The sequence below is a fragment of the Sus scrofa genome, unplaced genomic scaffold (assembly GCF_000003025.6).
Source record: "Sus scrofa isolate TJ Tabasco breed Duroc unplaced genomic scaffold, Sscrofa11.1 Contig794, whole genome shotgun sequence".
Classification (NCBI taxonomy): domain Eukaryota; kingdom Metazoa; phylum Chordata; class Mammalia; order Artiodactyla; family Suidae; genus Sus; species Sus scrofa.
In genome coordinates this window covers 100,914-122,329 of record NW_018085313.1, presented here as the reverse complement: position 1 = coordinate 122,329, position 21,416 = coordinate 100,914, and the positions used below count along the sequence as shown (strand labels likewise).

The 21,416-nt window shown below is 38.9% G+C and overlaps 2 pseudogenes; both read right to left on the bottom strand.

The window, feature by feature from the left end:
- Nucleotides 1-7: 7 nt before the first annotated feature.
- On the bottom strand, nucleotides 8-18,166 carry LOC110259093 (annotated as a pseudogene).
- Nucleotides 18,167-18,519: 353 nt separating this feature from the next.
- On the bottom strand, nucleotides 18,520-19,457 carry LOC100519261 (annotated as a pseudogene).
- Between the last annotated feature and the right edge of the window lie 1,959 nt (nucleotides 19,458-21,416).

The following is a 21,416-nucleotide window of genomic DNA, read 5'->3' as shown; positions in this document are numbered from 1 at the left end:
CTAGAATTCTGCCATAAGAAGCAATGATGAGTAAAAATGGGCTGGAAATGCAAAGGGTGGCCAAGCAAAGACTGCAGCCTCATTATGGGAGGTATCCCCACAGGCAAGTGCCAGGATAGGGGGAGGTCACAGAAGAAGTGGTCTATTTCACAGGGGCCACAGAAGTCCAGGGAGAAAATATAGTTGGTCTGGCCCAAGCCTACCATGCATCCCACTCCCCAAGAAACCATTGCCAGATGGACACACACTCCACGACTCATTCGTGTTGCATAGTGAAGTGGGGAGCATATGGCCATATAGCGGTCAAAAGCCATGGCGGCCAAAAGACAGCACTCACTGATACCAAAAAATGCGAAGAAAAACATCTGTGTGGCACACCCCTCCCGAGAGATTCCTCGGGCCTCGCTCACAAGGCTCTGCAGCATCTTGGGTATGACAGAGCACGTGTAGCCAATCTCCAAGAGAGACAGGTTGGCCAGGAAGAAGTACATGGGGGTGTGTAGATGAAATCTCAGTGGCTAAAACATGAGCAGATAGTAAAAAAAAACTGTCATATCAAGAATCAAAGAATTTGAAATCTTTCCTCACAGGCGTAGCACCAAAAAAAACTCATTCAGTCTACTCTGACCCTGTTCCTAACTTCAGTCAGGTAGATTCTTTATCTACAATGAAGAATTGAAACAAACTATAGTTCATCTCAATTTTGTATCATAAACAAAGAAAAGTTGATTCTCTCTCAACTCATTTACATTCAATATCAATATCCCATACTACCTAATTCTTTCCTATTCTTAGCCACTGACTTGCTTTCTTTACTCATTTATTCACAAGTATTTATTGAGCACAGTGTATTTTCAAAGTATTTTTCAGTTTCTGTGTAGGTCCTTGGATTCAGACAAAGAAGGAAAAAGAACAGAAATAAACGGACTGGTTCAGAATTCTGTTAAATATGAAATAACAAACAGTATATGATTACGGGGACCCTTAGCGTCTATGACTGATGAAAAATGTGCTCACACATCAGGTATTCTATTATAATGCATTTACACTTATATTAAAGCATTTAGAAACATTTCCCTTTTTTGCTATTAATGAATACAATTAATATTTCTTCTTTCCATGTGGCACCACAAGTCAGTTAGGCGTGACAAAGAAAACAGAGACAATCGTTTATCTTTTTTTTTAATCCAAAATATTTCTTTCTGTCTTTCTTTATTTTTCTTTTGCTTTCATGGCCACACCCACAACATAGGAGGTTCCCATGCTAGGGGTCCAATGGAGTTGTAGCTTTGTGCTGCACCATAGCCATAGCCATACCCTTGCCAGCACCAGATCCAAGCTTGCATCCATGACCTATACCACAGCTGTTGGCAATGCTGGATCCTTACACTTTGAGAGAGGCCAGGGATTGAACCTGCATCCTCATGGATCCTAGTTGGGTTTGTTAACTGCTGAGTCACGACTGGAATTCCCCAAAATATTTTCTTGCTATCCTGACTCTTAATATAGCCTATGCAGTTGCATAGAAAATTCTGGATGAGGATTGTCATCTGTTTGTTGTTTAAGTGTAAAGATGTGTATCTTACTCATGTCTTCGTGTATCTGAAACAAATTGCAGTTTCCTCATTGACTCTGATGGCAGGCCTGAGGGGAAATCCCAACCACAAAAGGAGATTTCTTTTCCTAAATATCTTGCTCCATTTAGACTGTAGACAGCAAAAGTCCATGTTGTGCGTTGGATCAGGGCTTGGGATGAGAGACACCTACTGGTGGATGGCCCACAGTGCGGCTGAGTGCACAAAGGCTGATGCCTGCTCTAGTCATGTGATAGTCTTAGACCCACAGGGTGTATTAAAAAGACTTCCTGTGGTAAGTACTTTTTAAAACCTGGTAAACTTCAGAGACAGCTGAAAATCTAAGGCATCCAAGATAGTGAAGATCTCTGAGTGCTTCTAAACATTTAAAAAGGCAAAGACGGATACTCTGTCTAGAAATAATTATTAAATCATATAGAAATAAATATATAGGTCTCCCTGGGGGTGAGAATGCAAGCAAAATTGTTCAGTTCTCTCCTCCCTCCCTGTCACTTGGAATAATTCTACACCAGGTAAAATCTGATTTTTTTCAGTACTCTTCCTGTTTTCTGGATTTACTCTCCATCTTGACCTTTGTCTGTTGACCTAAGATCGGTGTAGTAGAGGTCAGCTTTATGTACACACCAAGAATGGTTAATTTTAATCATTGCCTACAGAAAGGGTGCGAGAGGCTCAAGGCAGGTGTCAGGGGTCTGCAGGAAGGAGCATCTCAGGCAGTATAGTTGGGCATGAACATTCTCTGTCTCTCACCTGGTACATATTTCTTGAGCTAAAGTTTCTGATTTGTCATGTTGGTGTGAAGGAAGAATGATGAAGCCCTTCCTCTTTCTTGCTGAATTGCTTTGGTTTTAATGTGCCAACATTGTAGAGGCAACTGTGAATTCAAACTAAGAAATTAAGGAGTGCCTGGAATTCCAGTGTGGCACCGAGGAAACAAACCCAACTAATACCCATGAGGACATGGAGTTGATCCCTGGCCTCACTCAGTGGCTCAAGGATCCAGCGTTGCTGTGAGCTGTGGTGTAGGTTGCAGATGTGGCTTGAATCCTACCTTGCGGTGGCTGTCACGGAGGTTGACAGCTGCAGCTCCAATTTGACCCCTGGCCTGGGAACTTCCATATGCTGTAGGTGCAGCCCTAAAAAGAAAGAAAGAAACCAAAAGACAAAATAAGAAATTAACATGCACTTTATCACCATCAGAAACTCTTGCCCTTTAGAAATGTCATGTTAACGAACTCATTGGACACTATATGCAGTATTCTCTAATATTGCCAGTCTATAAAAATAACCTATATTAAGAATCAGCCATCAACCAAATAATGCACCATGATACTAATCTAAAGATATAGGAGTTTCCTGCCCAATTATACACCGTGTTTGTAGATGCCTACTCAATGTGATGAAAGATCAAGTGGCCGTTGAACATTGACAAGATTCTGCAGGTTTAAATCTTGAGATGGAGTTTCAGTGATAGGTGGATGTATGAAAAAGTAAATAGAGGAAAGAGACAAGATCATTTCAATAGCTCATGGCTTTCTTCATGTGCCAGCTTCCCCAGCCCAAGATCCACGACATGTACCTTGTCTACAGCTCTGCTTTGGAAATAACCCAGCAGAAGTGATTCATTTGGAGCCAGCTCCACATAACTAGAACTGTTCCTTAACTGACTCAGTCCCTTATTAGTCTCTATTGTCATGATGAATTGTTTCTTTAGTTCCTATTGGCCAGAGGAAATCATGTGATACATTACTAGATGTTTTACCTGAAATGCTTAGTGCAGTGCCTGGAATATAAGAAAAACTCAGTAAATATTAGTCTCCATTATTCTGAAATGGTCATTTCTAAAATGCTTGAATCATAGGTACAATTTAAATAAACTGGCCATTGAATATGGCAGAGATGATTTCCCATTGCTTTCCACCATTTATCCGTAGTTATTTCATCGAGGACCTAATATCTAGCTGAGTGATGCCTTAATATAACCCAGCAGAAACTATTTTAGCACTCGATGTGTGTAACATGTACAGGGTGATACAGGCATTTCCAATTACCCAACAACAAGAGCTGTATCTAATTCTTGTGAAATAATTAATTTAGAACAACTTACAGCATAAGTCACAACTTATCCTTTATGACAGAGATACTGGCAAACTGAGGAAATTTTTATGGTCTTCAGAGAGGGGAGAAACTAACTGATTAAAACAATGTCCAGAACTGAATAATGCTTCGAATGCTGGCTATTCATTTTCAGGCTTTCATCCACCATCTTCCACAGCACTCTTAAGACCTCAGTTATATCACATACCTTCAATCATCATTTTTGAGGAAAAAAAGTAGATGGTATTTGCTTTTGAGGAGCCACTCCCTGATTTTGTCTGCATGCTGTCCTTCTAACCTCCCCACGTTCAGAGGATGTAAAGCTCCCCAGCCCTCACTTCTAAGGCTATGCACTGAGAAGCTTTTATTGTCGTCAGGACCGTGTCTGATGCCAGGAAGATTGTGTCTCCGGAGAGAGCATTATGTCCTTCCCAGCAATGCCCTCTCTCCACACACACAAGCGTGTAGGGTTGTGCTGATTACATGATACTATATTTGGACGTTTCTCATCCCGAAAAGAAGGAATATGAATATGTTTCACTTCCTTTCTTCTCCTTGTTCTGAATCTTTATCATGCCTCCCTTCTCCTGAGACGTATTTTCTTCTAACAAGAGGGTCAGGACATAGTTTTGTTCTGTCTCTGAGGAATTGCAATGGACCTGTCTGCCTCTATTTTTGTTAATTATAGAACACTTAGGAAGCAAAATAAATAAATGTAAAAGGTAATATAAGAGAAAAGTAAAAGTAAATCAACAGCAAAATATGATGAATAGCCTATATTATAGATCACTGCTATCCTAGACTGTATGCACAATGAGATATTAATTCAAGTGAGATGTACTCCTGGGGCCAAATATGTGATGCCTGTATACTATGAATATGAACTACTCATATTTAAAATTTTGTTAGAATTAAAAAAGTAGTCATCAAAATAATTAGTAGTCACTTTCACATCGTATTATATTGAAGCAATCAGTGTTTTTCTGGGACTCTCTCCCCAGATAATAAGAAATGAGTGACAATGGAAAAAAATCGGTGCAACTCCTTGAGGCTACTTTGTTCTCCTGGGTTTTTCTAATTGACCTCATCTGGAAGTAATACTCTTTTTGGTTATCTTGATATTCTACTTGATGACATTATAGGCAACCTGTTCATCATTATCTTGTCGTACCCTGACTCCCATCTGCATGCAGTCATGTGTTTCTTCCTCTCAGACCTCTCTTTTCTGGATCTCTGCCACACCACCAGCCCCATCCCTCAGTGGCTGGTCAACCTTTGGGGTCCAGAAGAAAACATCCAATGGATTAACAGGAGCTAAATATTCTCCTACAATCTAGTGACCAAAGTATGAAGAATATTGGTGCTTGATACAAACTGCTCTAGCCCGGGTGGTCAGACATTTCCCACCTTTTGATAGCTGGGTTATTCTGCTAGTATCAGATCCCTGTTTAAATTCCCCCCAATAGAAAAATTTAAATTCTGAATATATAGACATGTAATGATATTAATATTTAAATATTTATTACATGCATAATATTCGATATGCATTGAACGGAGCTGGAATGATACACGCCAAGCTCATAATAGTAGTTGCCTCTGGGTTGGGTTTTGGGTCAGGGAGTGATAGAAAGGACACTGATTTTCTCTGTGATATTTTAGGTGCCAGAAAATGCTGGAAATAAATATGACAAAAGTAAGAGTTGATGATTCTGAGTTGTGGGAATGTAGGTTTTCTATGTGTGTGTAATATTTTAAGTATCTGAAATAAAGCATAACAGAGAATTAAAGCAGAATTGTTTGTTAAAATATCAGTTCAAGTTAAAATTCACCGTGATGGTAATAGTAGCTCACATGTATGGAGTAATTATGTACTAAGCACTGTGGAAAATGTTTATGTCTTTTCCTTGTTGAATTTGTACAACAATCAGGACCAAGGACACATAAAGACTGTTTTCTGGTACTTCTCTTAAACAGAAAGCAAAATACCCAATTGCTCTCTTAAAATCACAATTTTTAAAATGATATCACTTGTACATGCAATCTAAAATATAGCACAAATGAACGTTTCAACAAAAGTGAAACGGACTCAGAGACTTGGAGAACAGACTTGTGGTTGCCAAGGGGGAGGGGGGAGTGGGATGGACTAGGAGTTTGGGGTTAGTAGAAGCAAACTCTTATATTTCTAAGGGGCAAGTGATGAGGTCCTACTGTGTAGCACAGGGAACTACACCCAGTCTCTTGTGGCAGAACATGATGGAAGATAATATGAGGAAAAGAATGTATGTATATGTATGGCTGGGTCACTTTGCTATATAGCAGAAATTGGTTCAACACTGTAAGTCAACTCCACTTACTAAAAAAATGTAATCTTATTGTAATACAATTTCCAAACCCAGATTTTCTTTCTATCGATGTCATATATTAGCTAGAAACAATATCATAATTTTAAAATGTTTCTTAATTCATAAACTCTTCATATACTGTTTTTTTGGTACACTAACAAGTCAGTTACTGGATATAGTCGTATTTTATTTTTTCTATATTATGGCAAATCTCTTGGCAAGACCTCAAGGGAAATTATTCATAAGGATGTTTTGGAAATTTTAAATAGTTATGTTAAGTTTTCAGAGTTTTGGTGGTTACCTTCTGAGTTATAGTTTGAATGGTCTTCAAAGATTATTTTCAATATTTTGCAGGGCTAAACTTGGCCTTGACATTTAGAGATGTTAGGCAGAGACAATTAACTCTAATTAATAGTAAAAATGTACAATTTAGTTTTTAATGTATCCCATTTTTCAAATGTCTCATGCTCCCTATTCCCCCACTTAGACCACCTCTAACAAGTTATTCCTCAAATGTGGCCCTTAGCAGGATGAGGAATTGGGGAAGAAATTTCAGGGCAACCTGTTCCCCTCCCTATAAAGACAGCTTCATGAGCATGCTCATCAGTGAAGGTTGGTCTATGGAGTCATTGTTTTCTTCAGGCAACAGTGTATCATGTTGAAGGTATTCCTGAGACACTGTTGTAACTAGGACAACTCCTTGAAGGGCATTACTTACCACTTTGGGATTTACCCTCCCAATGGCCCCAGTCAAGGAAAGCATGTCCCATTATTCTTTTGTTTCCATAAAACTCCATTTGCTCTAGGAGAAGGGGTCTATCCTCTGAGACACTAAATGCTCTAATGAGCTCCTCTTCCCTGCTAAGCCATAACTTTCAGTAGACTCAGAATTCTCTGTTGTGTCACCATGATAACCATAGTAATTTTCAGACTCTGCTTTCCTAGTGTGATGCGGTAGACTAAACTCTATGGTGCATCTGTCCAGCCAGCCCTTTATGTTGGTGATGTGAAAGAGATGAAAACCAGAGATCAGGTTGGTCCCTACATAAAGAGGCATCAGCTGGGCAAAGAGAGGGAATATGATCAGATGCAGAAAGGGCATTTAGTGAAAGGAGTTGTTTGAGTGTTAGGCATGCCCTAGGTAAGGGTATTGAAAGACTAATATGAGAACAAAGACAGCTGACCAATGATATGGGGATGGGGAGGCGAAACTCATGTCCGTCACTATTTCCTCCATAGAAATTTAAAAATAAGGACATTTAAAAATAATGTCTTATTATTATTTTTTAGTCTTTTTATCTTTTCTAGGGCCGCTCCCACGGCATATGGAGGTTCCCAGCTCAGGGTCAAATGAGAGTTGTAGCCACCGGCCTACACCAGAGCCACAGCAACGTGGGATCCAAGCCTTGTCTGCGACCTACACAGCAGCTCACGGTAACGCCGAATCCTTAACCCACTGAGCAAGGCCAGGGATCGAACCTGTGACCCCATGGTTCCTAGTCAGATTCATTAACCCCTGAGCCACGACGGTACCTCCATTGATGTCTTATTTTTAAGAAAAGGTGATATTTCATTCCACAGCACAAGACAACAATCTTTGTAGAGATCTTTTTTCCCACTCCTTTGTAAAAAATAAACTTACCTGTAAAGTTCCTACCTTTTGTCTACTTACATCTGATTATTTTATTAAGAGTTTTAAGTCTTAGAGGCTTGGGGACAAACTGTTTCTAACTTTCCTGTTGAAACTCAATATCTAGTGCTAACATCTTTTTTAAGAATGGTACTTGAGCAAGTGAGAGACCTCAAAAGAGGTAACCAGAGGTGGCTCTATTATTTTTGTTTGTTTGTCTGTTTTTTCATTTCTTTTTTCTTTCTTTCTTTTTTTTTTTCCCATAGTTTGTTAGGAAGTGTGAGAGAAAGAATTGGCTGTGTGAGGAAACAGAAGTGATGAGACATTATTGGATGAGGCAAAGCTCTCACGGAGAGACAGAGGGATATTTCAATGGTGGGATACTTATAATACGAAGCAAGCTAAAAATCTTAGTTCGCATGAATAGATCTGTCAAGTACAGGGGGAGAACCTTGATAAAATGCCTCTTTTTTGGTGGGGGGGGTGGGCAGAGGAAGAGCAATTTATTGCTTCTTTGGGCTTTAAACAGCCAAAGTGCACTCATAGTCCACAAGAAGGAGCATAAATTTGTAACACAGTGGTATCACCGTAAAATGCCTCTTAAAGGACACATGAATTTAACTGATCTGAAAAGAGAAAATTTTTAGGAAAAGGAAGCTATAGATTCAGCGAGAGAGCCAAGAAGAAAGGAAGAGTGTGAGGTTGGAGGAAATGGCTTGTCACAATACAGTGGAAAACTGTCCTATGAAAGAGACGAAGAAATCACTTGAGTTATAGCTATTTATGAAATGTATCTTTTCTTAAAGAAAAGGAAACATAAGATCCCTAGTAACAATATATTAAATGATGAACAGCCATTTAATGATTTCATTAAACATTCAGAATTCTTCATGAAACTTACTTCAGGCCCTTTGTTCAGGTTCCTCAGCCCTGTGATAGACATATATGCACTTCCAACTTTAAGTACTAGTATTCAGTTTACTCTCTGTTTTCTCCATCCCACACCCTTCCTTGCTTCTTTGCTCTCTCCATGAGTTTATACCTTCCTTTTCCTAAATATTTCTCTTTTCAAAATAGTTATATTTACATGTTCCTTAGGAGGCATTCTACCACTGTTCTCCCTATCTGCCTCACAGATCTATTCATGTGAACTAAGGATTTCAGCTTTGTTCATATCACAGGTATCCATAAATGGATGTGCCTGTGTCTGTCTCTCTCTTTTTTTTTTTGGTATCTCTATGTGTATTTAATTTTCAGTTTAGAAATAAGCTATGAGTGTGAGGAAACAAATCGGAAGATGAAGTTCTTTCTATAAGAATATTTACTTGAAGCTCAATATTTTTTACCCTATGTCAAAATTTTGAAATCATAATTGAGTTTATGTTGTTCATCATATCTTTTTATCTGTGTGTAAGATTATCTGGATTGCAATTATTGTGTTTTTGATAATCAGATAAGCAGAAATGGCATGAAAATGCTGAAAAGAACACTAAAGCTAATTGTTTAAAAGATTATGTTCCATGGAAATTTTCCTTTGTAGCTGTTCTAGAAAATGTTCAAGTTACTATTTACCCAGACATCACCCTCGGGTGAGTGAGAAGAATTCAGCAGTTAAGAAGTTGTTTCTCTGCAGCAGGGAAAATATCTGGATGAAACATAAAAGTAAAAAGAAAAAAACCTTTGTATTTACTTAAAAAATTTTAATCTGGTAAAATATTACATTTGCAGAAAAGTTGCAAAAGTGGTACAAAGAACTGTCATTAGTCTTTTGACCAGAGTCAGCAGAAGTTTACATTCAGCCTGAAATATTTATTCTATTATCTATCAGTCATCAAGCTAGCTATCATCAATGTCTATGTATCCATCTGTCACCCATCTCTCCTTATCTCCCTCTCATCTATCTATATCATCTCTTTTTGTGACTAATGTGGAGACAACCCATCCTTTTATTGTAAATACTTAAGTGTTTTCCCCTAAGATCAGAGATATTATTTTACATAACCAGTATATAGTTAACAAAGTAGAAAATTTAATATGGATACAATATTATCATCTGACCCGTAGTTCATATTCATTCTTCTCCCGTTGTCTCAGTAATGTTGTTAACAGCTATTTTTTCCCAGTTCAGAAGCAGACATTTAGGTAGTATGTCTCTTTGACGTCCTTTAATGTGGACCAGTTCATTTATCTTCTTTGAATATGATCTTTTTGAAGCATGCAGGCCAGCTCTTCTGTCCAAGTTGTCTCCGTGTGAGTTTGTCTCATTGTTTCTTCATTGTTAAGGTCAGGCTGTGCATTTTTTGGCAGGAATATGACTGAAACGTTATGTCCTATTCATAGCATCATATCAGTAGTCACATGCTGTTGGTTTGTCTTAACATCGGAGATGTTAACATTGATTACTTGGCTATATGGTGATGTCCGCCAGGTTTTTCTAATGTAAAGGCTACTGCTTTTCATTTTGTAATTAGCAAGTAATTAGTGGGAAAATATTTAATTAAATTTGTTTTAATTTTTGGCTGAACCCATAGCATGCATAAGTTCCTGTGCTAGGGATAGAGCCTGAGGCACAGCATTGACAACACCAAATCCTTAACTGCTAGGCCGCCAGGGAACTCTGTGGGGAGATATTTTAACCTATGTTCCTATTTCTCATCTTACTTTCATTCCCCATTTTTTAGCATCCGTTTATGCTTTTCGAACCCCATCATTCTATTTTTTCCATTTAATTTTATTGGCGTGTAGTCGATTTACAATGTTATATTAGTTGAAGGTATATAGCGATGTGACTCGGTCATACATGTAAAAACATCCATTCTTTTTCCCATATAGGTTTTTACAGACAATTGAGTAAATTTTCCTGTGCTGTGCACAGCAGGTTCTCATTAATCATCTATTTTACACAGTGGTGTTTATGTGTGAATCCCACCCTCCCAATTTTTGTCTCCCCCCAATCAAGATCAAATTCAGTATTAATTTTTTTTTTGCAGTGGCACAAACCTAATAAAACAGAAGTATCCTTTTTCTTAATTGAAAATGACACATGGAACTGTGTTACGTTATGTTTTGTTATGTTATTTTTTGTCTTTTTGTCTTTGTAGGGCTGCACCTGTGGCATATGGAGTTTCTCAGGCTAAGGGTCTAATTTTAGCTGTTGCTGCTAGCTATGCCAGAGCCACAGCAATGCCAGATCCGAGCTGCGTCTGTGACCTACACCACAGCTCACAGCAACGCCAGATCCTTAACCCACTGAGCAAGGCCAGAGATCGGACCTCATGGTTCCAAGTTGGATTTGTTTTGCTGTGCCACGACGGGAACTCCAAGGGAGGAGTTGTTTTAAATATTGATAAAATAGCAAGTGTAATTCTTATGGAGAGATGATCTTATTAATTTTAAATAACCTAGAATATGCCTTTTAATTTCTTGCTTTTTAGGCAGAATTCATCATAAAATTTATCCTCATTGATTTGATTAAAAATACAGTGAAATGTCTTCAATCCTTTCTCCAACACTTACTCTTTTGTTGAATAATAGTTACGATTGAGAGGAATTTTGGCATGTATTCTTTATTATGCCATCAATAGTAAGAAAACAAGTTTTGGAAGTTCCTGTTTTGGTGCAGCAAAAATGAATCTGACTGGCAACCATGAGGTTGTGGGTTCAATCCCTGGCCTTGCTCAGTGGGGTAAGGATCTGGCTTTGCTGTGGGCTGTGGTATAGGTTGCAGACATGGCTGGGATCCTGTGTTGCTGTGGCTGTGGTGTAGGCTGGCAGCTATAGCTCCAATTGAACCCCTAGCCTGGGAACCTCCATGTGCTGTGGGTGTGGACCTAAAAAACAAACAAGTACAAAGAAAGAAAGAAAAAAAACGGAGGCAACCGAGTACTAGGGTCTGAAAGTGACTTGATAAATCTGATGGGTATTTGAAAGAATTAGTGAAAATATATTGGAAAATGTTGTGATAAAAGCTATATGAAAATGTAGTGTTTTTCCTTCTTAAGGAAATTGGTCTAATTTGAACAGTTCTGATTAGTAAGTTCATTATGAAGATCAAGGCATATGTTTTCCAAAGAAATGAATGTATTTTTATTACAGTAATAGTTTTGTGACCCTTGTTATTGATACCTTCTCTATCTGAAAGAATTGTCCTATGTATGTAACATTTTAAAACTGGAAACCATATGGAGCTCCCGTGGAATAATGTTAAAGGACAATTCAACATAAAATAAACACCTGAGTTTTGTGTGGTGATCGTGTTGTCCGTTGTGGTTTTGAGGCCTTTAACCTTTTCATATAATTGATTCAAATCCTATTTCCTAAATTTTTAAAATGAAAACCACATTTTCAGACTTCCCCTCAGTTCCTTGGTTGGTTTGCAGTCACACTGATTCTGATGTCTCTGCCTTTGTGTGTCTGTGATTCTCTATCTCCAGCTCGACAGAAACGGTAATATGGGCTATGTGCCTTTGTCCTTAACCTACTGTCCAAGAAATGAAGAACCGAGACTGTGTATATAAAAGAATTTTTAGTAAGTAATTGGGGCCACATAGAGTGAACCATCACAGGGTGAAATAAGACTTTTAAAAGCAAAAATGATAGTTTAATACAAAACAAAAGCTGACTCACAAGCATAGAGAACAGACTTGTGGTTGCCAAGGTAGGGGGAGTGGGAGATGGAGAGGGAATTTGGGGCTAGTAAGATGCAAACTACTGCATTTAGAAGGGATAAGCAATGCGATCCTACTGTGTAGCACAGGGGACTATATCCAATCTCTTCGGGTAGAACATGAGGGAAGATAATATGAAAAAAAGTGTGTGTGTATATGTATGTGTGTGTGTGTGTGTGTGTGTGTGTGTGTGTATGAACCGGGTCACTTTGGTGTACAGCAGAAATTGGCACAACATTGTGAATAAACTGTACTTTAACTAAAAAAGGGATAGGAGTTCCTGTCATGGTGCAGCAGAGACATGAGGTTGTCAGTTTGATCCCTGGCCTTGGTCAGTGGGTTAAGGATCCGGCATTGCTGTGAGCTGTGGTGTCGATTGTAGACATGGCTCGGGACTGACGTTGCTATGGCTGTCTCGTAGGCTGGTGTCTACAGCTCTGATTTGACTCCTAGCCTGGGAACCTCCATATGCCATGGATGCGGCCCTAAAAGCCAAACGAAAGGGGGGAATTAAAAAAAAACTCCCCCCCCCATGTAGTTTAGTTCTTTGAACCACCTTGTGCTTATGGAAATTCCAACATCTCCTGTAATACACGAGTCTCTGACTATCTAACTTTAAAAAAAGTTGAAATTTCGCATCTGTTTTCTTTCTTTTCTGCTTGAAAACATAAATTTAAAAAATTTGTATAGAATATTTTTCTTGGAATGCTATAATTATAGCATATATGATATCGAATCCTAGCCATATTACCATGATATTCCAATTAATTTGTAATCCAAAACAAAGGTCAGCTACCAAAATTCCCCCAAAGATTAACACATACATTATTGTGTTTATTGTTTTGAACTTTTCAAACCACTAATGTGAATCTTATGCAGTTGTATCACAAACCACAATGAAATATTGCCTCGTACCTGTTGGGATGGCTATCATCAAAAATAATGCAAATAATAAATATTAGCAAGGATATAGAGAAAAGGGAACCCTCCTACACTATTGGTAGGAATGTAAATTAGAACAGCTGTATTATCCTATGACCCAGTGATTCCATTCCTGAGTATAATCCCCCCAAACTCCACTAATTTAAAAAGATACATGTACCATAGCGTTCATAGTAGCATTATTTATAATTGCCAAAATATGGAAACAATCTAAGCATTCATCAACAGAAAAACGGATCAGGAACACATGGAATGAATATATATACACACACAGACACATATGTACACAATGGAATACTACATGGCCATAAAAAGTAATCAGATTTTGCCATTTGTAGCAACATGGATGGACTTGGAGGGTATTATCGTACGTGAAATAAGTCGGGCAGAGAAAGACAAATACTGTATGATACTACTTATTTGTGGAATCTAAAAAATACAGCAAATTAATGAATGTAACAAAAAATAAGCAGATTCACAGATAGAGCAAGCTAGTGGTTACTAGTGGGGAGAGGAAAGAGGAGAGTGGCAACGTGGTGGTAGGAGATTAAGAGGTAGAAACAATTGTGTATAAAATAAGCTACAAGTATATGCTGTACAACACATAGAATATAACCAATATTTCATAATAACCATAAATGGAGTATAACCATTAAAATTGTGAATCACTGCATTTTGTATACTTACAATTTATGTAATTTGAACCTACCTATACTTCAAAAAAAAAAAGAGAGGAGTTCCCGTCGTGGCGCAGTTGTTAACGAATCCGACTAGGAACCATGAGGTTGTGGGTTCGATCCCTGCCCTTGCTCAGTGGGTTAACGATCCGGCGTTGCCGTGAGCTGTGGTGTAGGTCGCAGACGCGGCTCGGATCCCGCGTTGCTGTGGCTCTGGCGTAGGCCAGTGGCTACAGCTCCGATTCGACCCCTAGCCTGGGAACCTCCATATGCCGTGGGAGCGGCCCAAAGAAATAGCAAAAAGACAAAAAAAAAAAAAAAAAGTGAGAGAGAGAAAATAAATAGCCTAACTTTGGCTTTTCAACAACAACAACAAAAACTGAAGGAAAGAAGACACATGACTTGCTTAAGTTTAACTGACTTTTATGTGATGAAATCAGGGTAATGAGAATAGATTTTTTATTTTTAATTTTAATTTTAATTTTTTTGCTTTTTAGAGCCTCACCTGCAGCATATGGAGATTCCCAGGTTAGGGGGTCTAATCAGAGCTACGTCTGCTGGTCTACACCACAGCCACAGCATGCCAGATCTGAGCCACATCTGTGACCTATACCCCAGTTCACAGCAATGCCGGATCCTTAACCTGCTGAGCAAGGCCAGGGATCGAACCCACTACCTCATGGTTCCTAGAAGGATTCATTTCCACTGGGCCACGACCACAACTCTACAATAGATTTTTGTAGTTCTGAGGCCCTTTGTCATGGCCAACGATGCCCAGGGTAATCTAGAAGGTCCGAAATCCTAGCATTGCCAACCCTAAACCTAAAACCAAGAATTAGTAAATTGGCAATCACCCAGCGCACATGAATCTGAGTCACAGACAACTTTACTGAAGAACTGACACTGAATCCAGCCTTTTCTCAGCTAAGAATGGAGGCTAAATGCAGTGAAGGACCAGCTTCTTCTTTATCCCAGTAAAATTTTCCTTCCCTTCCAGACAGCTCTTGTCTCCCAGTTTTTGTCCACTTCCTCTCATGCCTATTCCTGTGCAGCATATTCTCTGAACACATGCTCAGTTATCTCTTCTGCGTATGTCTCAGCAGTGCAGGATGATTGGCACAAGCATGCTATCAACAATTACAGAAACCAGCACGGCTTCCATCCCAGATACACTCGTTTTCTTTTCCTTTGTTGGTCTCAGCTTCGCATATTATATCTCTATTTTACAAATGTGGGGCTAGAAGGGCACTGGTTATCATATGTCATGACAGCTTCAAGTGATTTCAAGCATAATAAACTTTCAAATTTAAGTCCATCATATTCAAATAACAATTCAACCACTAAGATAATAAAAATTATGGCAAAAATAATGGTATAGAGACTTAGTATATTGCACCACCAGATTTCACATTGTCAATTTTTACCAGGGGATTTTATTTTCTTCTGTTTATAATAATATAATATGAATGTACATTTAAAATATTTTTTCCTGAAATATTACAGAGTATAATGCGACCTATTCCTCAATGTTCCTGAGAGTATTTCCCAAAGACAAGATTGAGGAAGTTCCCTTGTGGTGCAGTGGATTAAGGATCCGGTGGTGTCACTGCATCGACTGGGTCACTGCTGTGACATAGGTTTGATTCCTGGCCTAGGAATATCCACATGCCATGGGTGTGGCAAAAAATAAATAAATCAAAGATCGAATCAAGGATCACATTGATTAACTTTATGTATCTGTCTCTTAGTGTGCTTTAGTGGAAACTCTTTCTCACTCCTCTCATCTCCCCCCTCTTCCACCCCTACCCCACTCCTGCCCTAGTGGCCTCTGGGACTCTTCCAAGTCATTGGAATTCTGAATATCACCTTTTGAGTAGACATTGGATTTATGGTAGCTGTAAGACATTTGTTGAACCAGAATTCTCATTTGCATTTACTTTATTTTATTTTACTTTATTTTATTTAGTTTATTTTTTGCTTTTTAGGGCCACACCTGTGGCATATGGAAGTTTCTAGGCTAGGGGTCGAATTGGAGCTGTAGCTGCCGGCCTATACCACAGCCACAGCAACCTGGGATCCGAGCTGCGTGTGTGATCTACACCATAGCTCATGGTGCAATGCCGGATCCTTAACCCACTGAGCAAGGCCAGGGATCGAACCTGTGTCCTCATGGATACTAGTTGGGTTCATTACCACTGTGCCACCATGGGGACTCCTGATTTGCATGTATTTTGTTTTAATCCTATCCCTTAGAGCAGGATGCACTTGTTGCATAGGAGTTATACTCTGCAGGTCTGAGAACACCTCTAATGTGAAGGAAATCATAGGTAAGGTTTTGTTTGTTTGTTTCTGGCTGCACCCACGGCATGTGGAAATTCCAGGGCCTGGAATCGAACCTGTGCCATAGCAGCAACCCAAGCCGCTGCAGTGATAATGCAGAATCCTTAACCTGCTGTGTCACAAAATAACTAGTGAAGCCTTTTTGACTTCTCCCTCAAAGACAGTCCTAAATACATGTCTACATTTTTAGGATCTTTTAGAACAAAAGTGAAAATATTTTGCTGTCTTCCTTTTGTTCTTCAGGAAAGATTTGCTTGGTTGGGAAAAGAAGAAAAGCTTTTGACCAACTTCTTTGAAAAAAGCACTCTTGAGATTGCGCATGCTTTACATCAAGGATAGAGTACACGCTAAACTTCACATGTAATATGTACTTCCTTCAACAGAGCTTCTTAATGGTTCCTGACAGTATTCTTCATGCTGGAATATACTGAACGTACATGCTGTGGAAACGTGAAGTAGTTTAGTAAAAAGAACATGTTTCTGTGACTTTCCCCCTACCACTACACGCAATATTCTTTATGCTTAAATGTTTGTGTGTATTTCCTTTAGGAAGCCCTGATATTTCAGAGTCTGGAAAGCCCAGTTCTGAAATGAGTTGTCTTTACAGACGTAAAAGATAAAGAAGTAATCTGAAGAGCTCTCAACAGTCTCATCGCTAAGCTTTTGACACAAATCTTCCTGGATTTTGCCCTCCAAACTGAAAATTATCACATTCCTCTGTGTTTAAGACTAAGTAAGACAAAGGGTGTCTTTATTATTTCTTTTTTATTCAAGTGCAGTTGATTTACACTGTTGTGCCGATTTCTGCTTAGAGCAAAGTGATCAAGGATATCGTTACTCAAAATGATCAGAGGCATTATCGAACATCACAGAATTTTTTACTTTCATTGCCCTGTGTGTGTGTGAAATTAAAGAAAAAATTTTTTTGGGCAGCATTCAGGCCAAAACTCAGGCCAAAATTTTAAATTATTTAAACAGCTAAATTTTAAAATTATTTGGAATATTTTCCAAATGAGATAAACCAAAGTCTGTTTGTCTCAAGAACTGGATCAAGCATCCTATGATCTGCTTTTTTTTTTTAAATCAAACATTAGATATGATTTCAAATTGTTTCTTGTTCAGGATAACATGCAACTTTTCATCCAGTGGCTTGCTTAGATTTTGATCATACCCGAACCCATGCCAGAAAAGTCTAAATGGTTCTTGTTTTTCTTAGCTGCTAGTTTCTTCGCTACACAACCATTATGTTGATTTCTCATCCTATTAATTTAACAGCAAGTAACCATAAACTCTTTAATTTGCTCTAAAAGTGTAACTAATTTTGTGACAAAAGTTTGTTAAATATGAACCCTAGAGCTCAGTTCAGTACTTTGAATTTGTCATGATACAGATTGTGAGCATCAAAGAGATACTCAATTGCTTAAAGTAAGCAAGTGGCCTTCCCTTCTAGAAATACAAATTGCTTCTGCTTGTAAAAGATTCTTGAAGGATTTCAAAAGGCATTCCGGGCTATTTCCATTATGCACAAAATGTTTCCAGGTTGTGGTTCATGATTCTCTCAGAAGGTTCATGCTTATAATATTTAAAAGGGATGTTAAGAAACTTAGGCACACATTTTGTCCATTTTAATATTCAACAATAGATCCTTTAGGTAAAAATACAAACCCTGTACACTTATTAGTTAAACAAGGGTCACAGTGTGCTTCTAAAGAAGCAATAGGATCTACGTAAGTTGAGGTTGATTGTCTTCTGAGACTCACGGTTGGTCTGAGATGTAGAGTGCCTCACTCGGAATGCACACTGGCACCGTGCTGCCCACTTGGATGTGACCAGTCTTGCCGAGAGTGATGAAATTGTTCTTAGGTGGCACTGTCATAGGAAATCCATTGGTGAATGGTTACCATGCTGTCTTATGATTATTAACTTTAACTAATTAGTTTGTATTGTAATATATAGTACTTTTTAAATACTGTTTGACATAGTTACTATTTCAGTATGTATTAACCAGTGTAGACTATTTGTAGTGTATTTCCACGGATTGGCCTAACTGGTGTATACTAGCCAAGTATCACCCTTGTCTAACACCATTAGAAAGAGCATTAGAAATATGACATATTTTGCAAGAAGAATAACATGATCTGAGGAAAAATGAGATGAGAATGATTTGTCAGAGAAACTCCTATGTACCTACTCACTTGTCAAATAATGTCATTCGATGTCTGCGAACTATCACTTGGAAGTGAAAACTCTCCTCACCAGGTTGCCCCAGGCACCCTTTACATCCTTGTTCCTCAGAGTGTAGATGAAAGGATTGAGTGTAGGAGTCACCACTCCATAGAAGAGAGCCATGAACTTGGGCTGGTCTGTAGAGATGGAGGAAGGGGGCTGAAGGTACATGCTAATGGCTGGGCCATAAAAGAAGAAAACTACAGTGAGATGGGAGGAACATGTGCCAAAGACTTTTTTTCTTCCCTCCGAAGATTTAATCTTAAATACAGCATGTCCGATAGAAGCATAGGAAGCAAGAATGAAGCATAGTGGCACAGCTAACATGAAAATGCAAACCACAGAGAGTGTGAGCTCATTGGCACCCTTCTTACCACAGGCGGCCTTTGTCAGAACAGGAATCTCACATACCAAGTGATCCAGTGTGTTGTGACCACACAGTGGTAAGTGTAATGTGACAGTGGCCTCTGAGACAGCGTAGGTCATTCCACCCAGCCACACAGTGGCCACCAGTAGAATACAGGTGCACCGATTCATGATGAGGGTGTAGTGCAGAGGCTGGCAGATGGCCACGTAGCGATCGAAAGACATAAGAGCAAAAGCAGACATTCTGTGCCTCCCATTATGTGGAAGAAATAAAGCTGAACGGCACAGCCCAGATAGCTGATTGTCTTCTCAGATCCTCCCAGGTGAAACAGCAACTGAGGGACAATGCTTGTGGTGTAGCACATGTCCAGAAAGGAGAGGTTGGTGAGGAAGAAATACATGGGGCTGTGCAGACGGGAGTCTAAGGTGGACACCAGAATGATGGCTATGTTTCCCACCATGGCCATGGGGTATGTTAGAAGCAGAATAATGAACAGAGGAAGCTCCAGTCAGGGACGATCTGCAAAGCCTAGTAGAATAAACTCTTCTGGATGGCTTTTGTTAATTCGTTCCATTATCTGCAGTTTGCGTCCCCTGTATCAGAGCAGTGGCAGGAAAGGTAGAAAGATTTTGAGAAATGACAAACACAATTGTGTATAGTGGGAGTATATGCATACAATTAATCATCCATTCATAGAAGACTGGGTGCAGTCACTTGGGTGGGTGGGGGAGGATAATTAAAAGATGTGACACCAGGGGACTTAATTTCTCCTCATGACCCTACAGCATAAAGACAGCTACCTTAAGCAAGTAACCGAACCTTTCTGAAATGGAATCTACTACTCTGTGTGATAAAGATGACAATGAGCATGTCCTTGGGCTATGGTAAGGATTGAATGCCAAGCAGAAGCGACTGTGTTTCAGATGCTCCAAAGTAATGCTTTTATACTTTGATTTGCAGAAATATCAGCTAAGGAGGCAGTTAAAATGAAGTTTATTTGTTCCTATCTCAGGTGACCAATAAAGTAGATGTGGCTGGGTCTTAGGATTCAGATAGGTCTTTTTTTGAATCCCTGCTACAAGGCCTTACTGAAATGTTAAGAAGAATAAAAGCGTGCAGTTAGCTCTAGCACAAGGAGGAGGTGGAGAAAACCTAGCCCTTAGGCATCATCAAGATAGGCTTGTCCAGATGCAAGTGTATTATTATAATCGAATAATTACATCATCCCAAGGGGACTAAGAAGGCTTTTAATATTTAAATCCATCTTGGTCATTTAGAATTGAGCAAGAAACTTAAACACTTTGATGACAGCTGGCTGAAGTATAAACTGAGAGAATTTAGCTATAAACATGTTTCCCCCAACTCAAACATTTGTTGTTGGATATCTGTTTTCTTGCATAACTACTTCGTTCAAACCACGCAGTTGATTTTTCATGTCAAATTTTATTACCTATCTTGTAGGAGTTTTTCTTTATCGGGGGACTTATGTTATTTTTATGTAAGACCTTGGTCTTTTATCAATGCTTTACTTAATTGTATGTAGCTACAAATACAACATTTATGTCCAGGGAACTGGTATAGGAGGAAAATATTTCCGTTGAGGACCAGAGACTTAAAAGTTTAGGGGCAACATGTAGGCTTACAAGGCACAATTTTCACATACTCTGTTTCTCTAAGTTCTCAAATCCATCGTGTGAGGTGTCACACAAAGCTCCTCAGGGCTAAGATATCACTATGGCTCTTAATTCCAAAATAACCCTAGGTCTGTTGTGTACAATGAGGTAATATAATAATAATTCCAACTAATCCTTAAGGGGCCTTTATGCCAAACACTAAAGTAAGCATTTACACCCACAAATCATTTAGTACTTATCCCCAAACCTTATGACAAAGGAAATTTTAGTATCCGTATTTTAAGATATTGTTAATCATTCATCGCTATTGTCTGCTAATAACTATGGGAGCTTCTAAAGATCAAAAAGTTATCAATTCCTTAAATGAGTTACTGAGATTGTGAAACTATAAATTCAGATTGCAAGGTTCCATAGATTATATGTAAGCTCTTTAATTCTGTGCTAGATCTCTGATCTTTTCTATGTCATTCTCATGATATTTCATTACTTTTAATTCTTGTATACCATGACTTCTTTATCCAATTTTTAATCTGCTTTTTTTCCAATTTTTGATTTACCAGTGACTTCACATCCTTATTTAACTGCATAGGGAATGGTTTATCTGGATTTTTTTTATTTCTTTTGGCTGTGCCCAAGGTACATGGAAGTTCTCACCCATCTATTTTTTTTTTTTTTGTCTTTTTTTTTGTCTTTTTTTTTTGTTGTTGTTATTGTTGTTGTTGCTATTTCTTGGGCCGCTTCCGCGGCATATGGAGGTTCCCAGGCTAGGGGTTGAATCGGAGCTGTAGCCACCGGCCTACACCAGAGCCACAGCAACGCGGGATCCGAGCCGCATCTGCAACCTACACCACAGCTCACAGCAACGCCGGATCGTTAACCCACTGAGCAAGGGCAGGGAC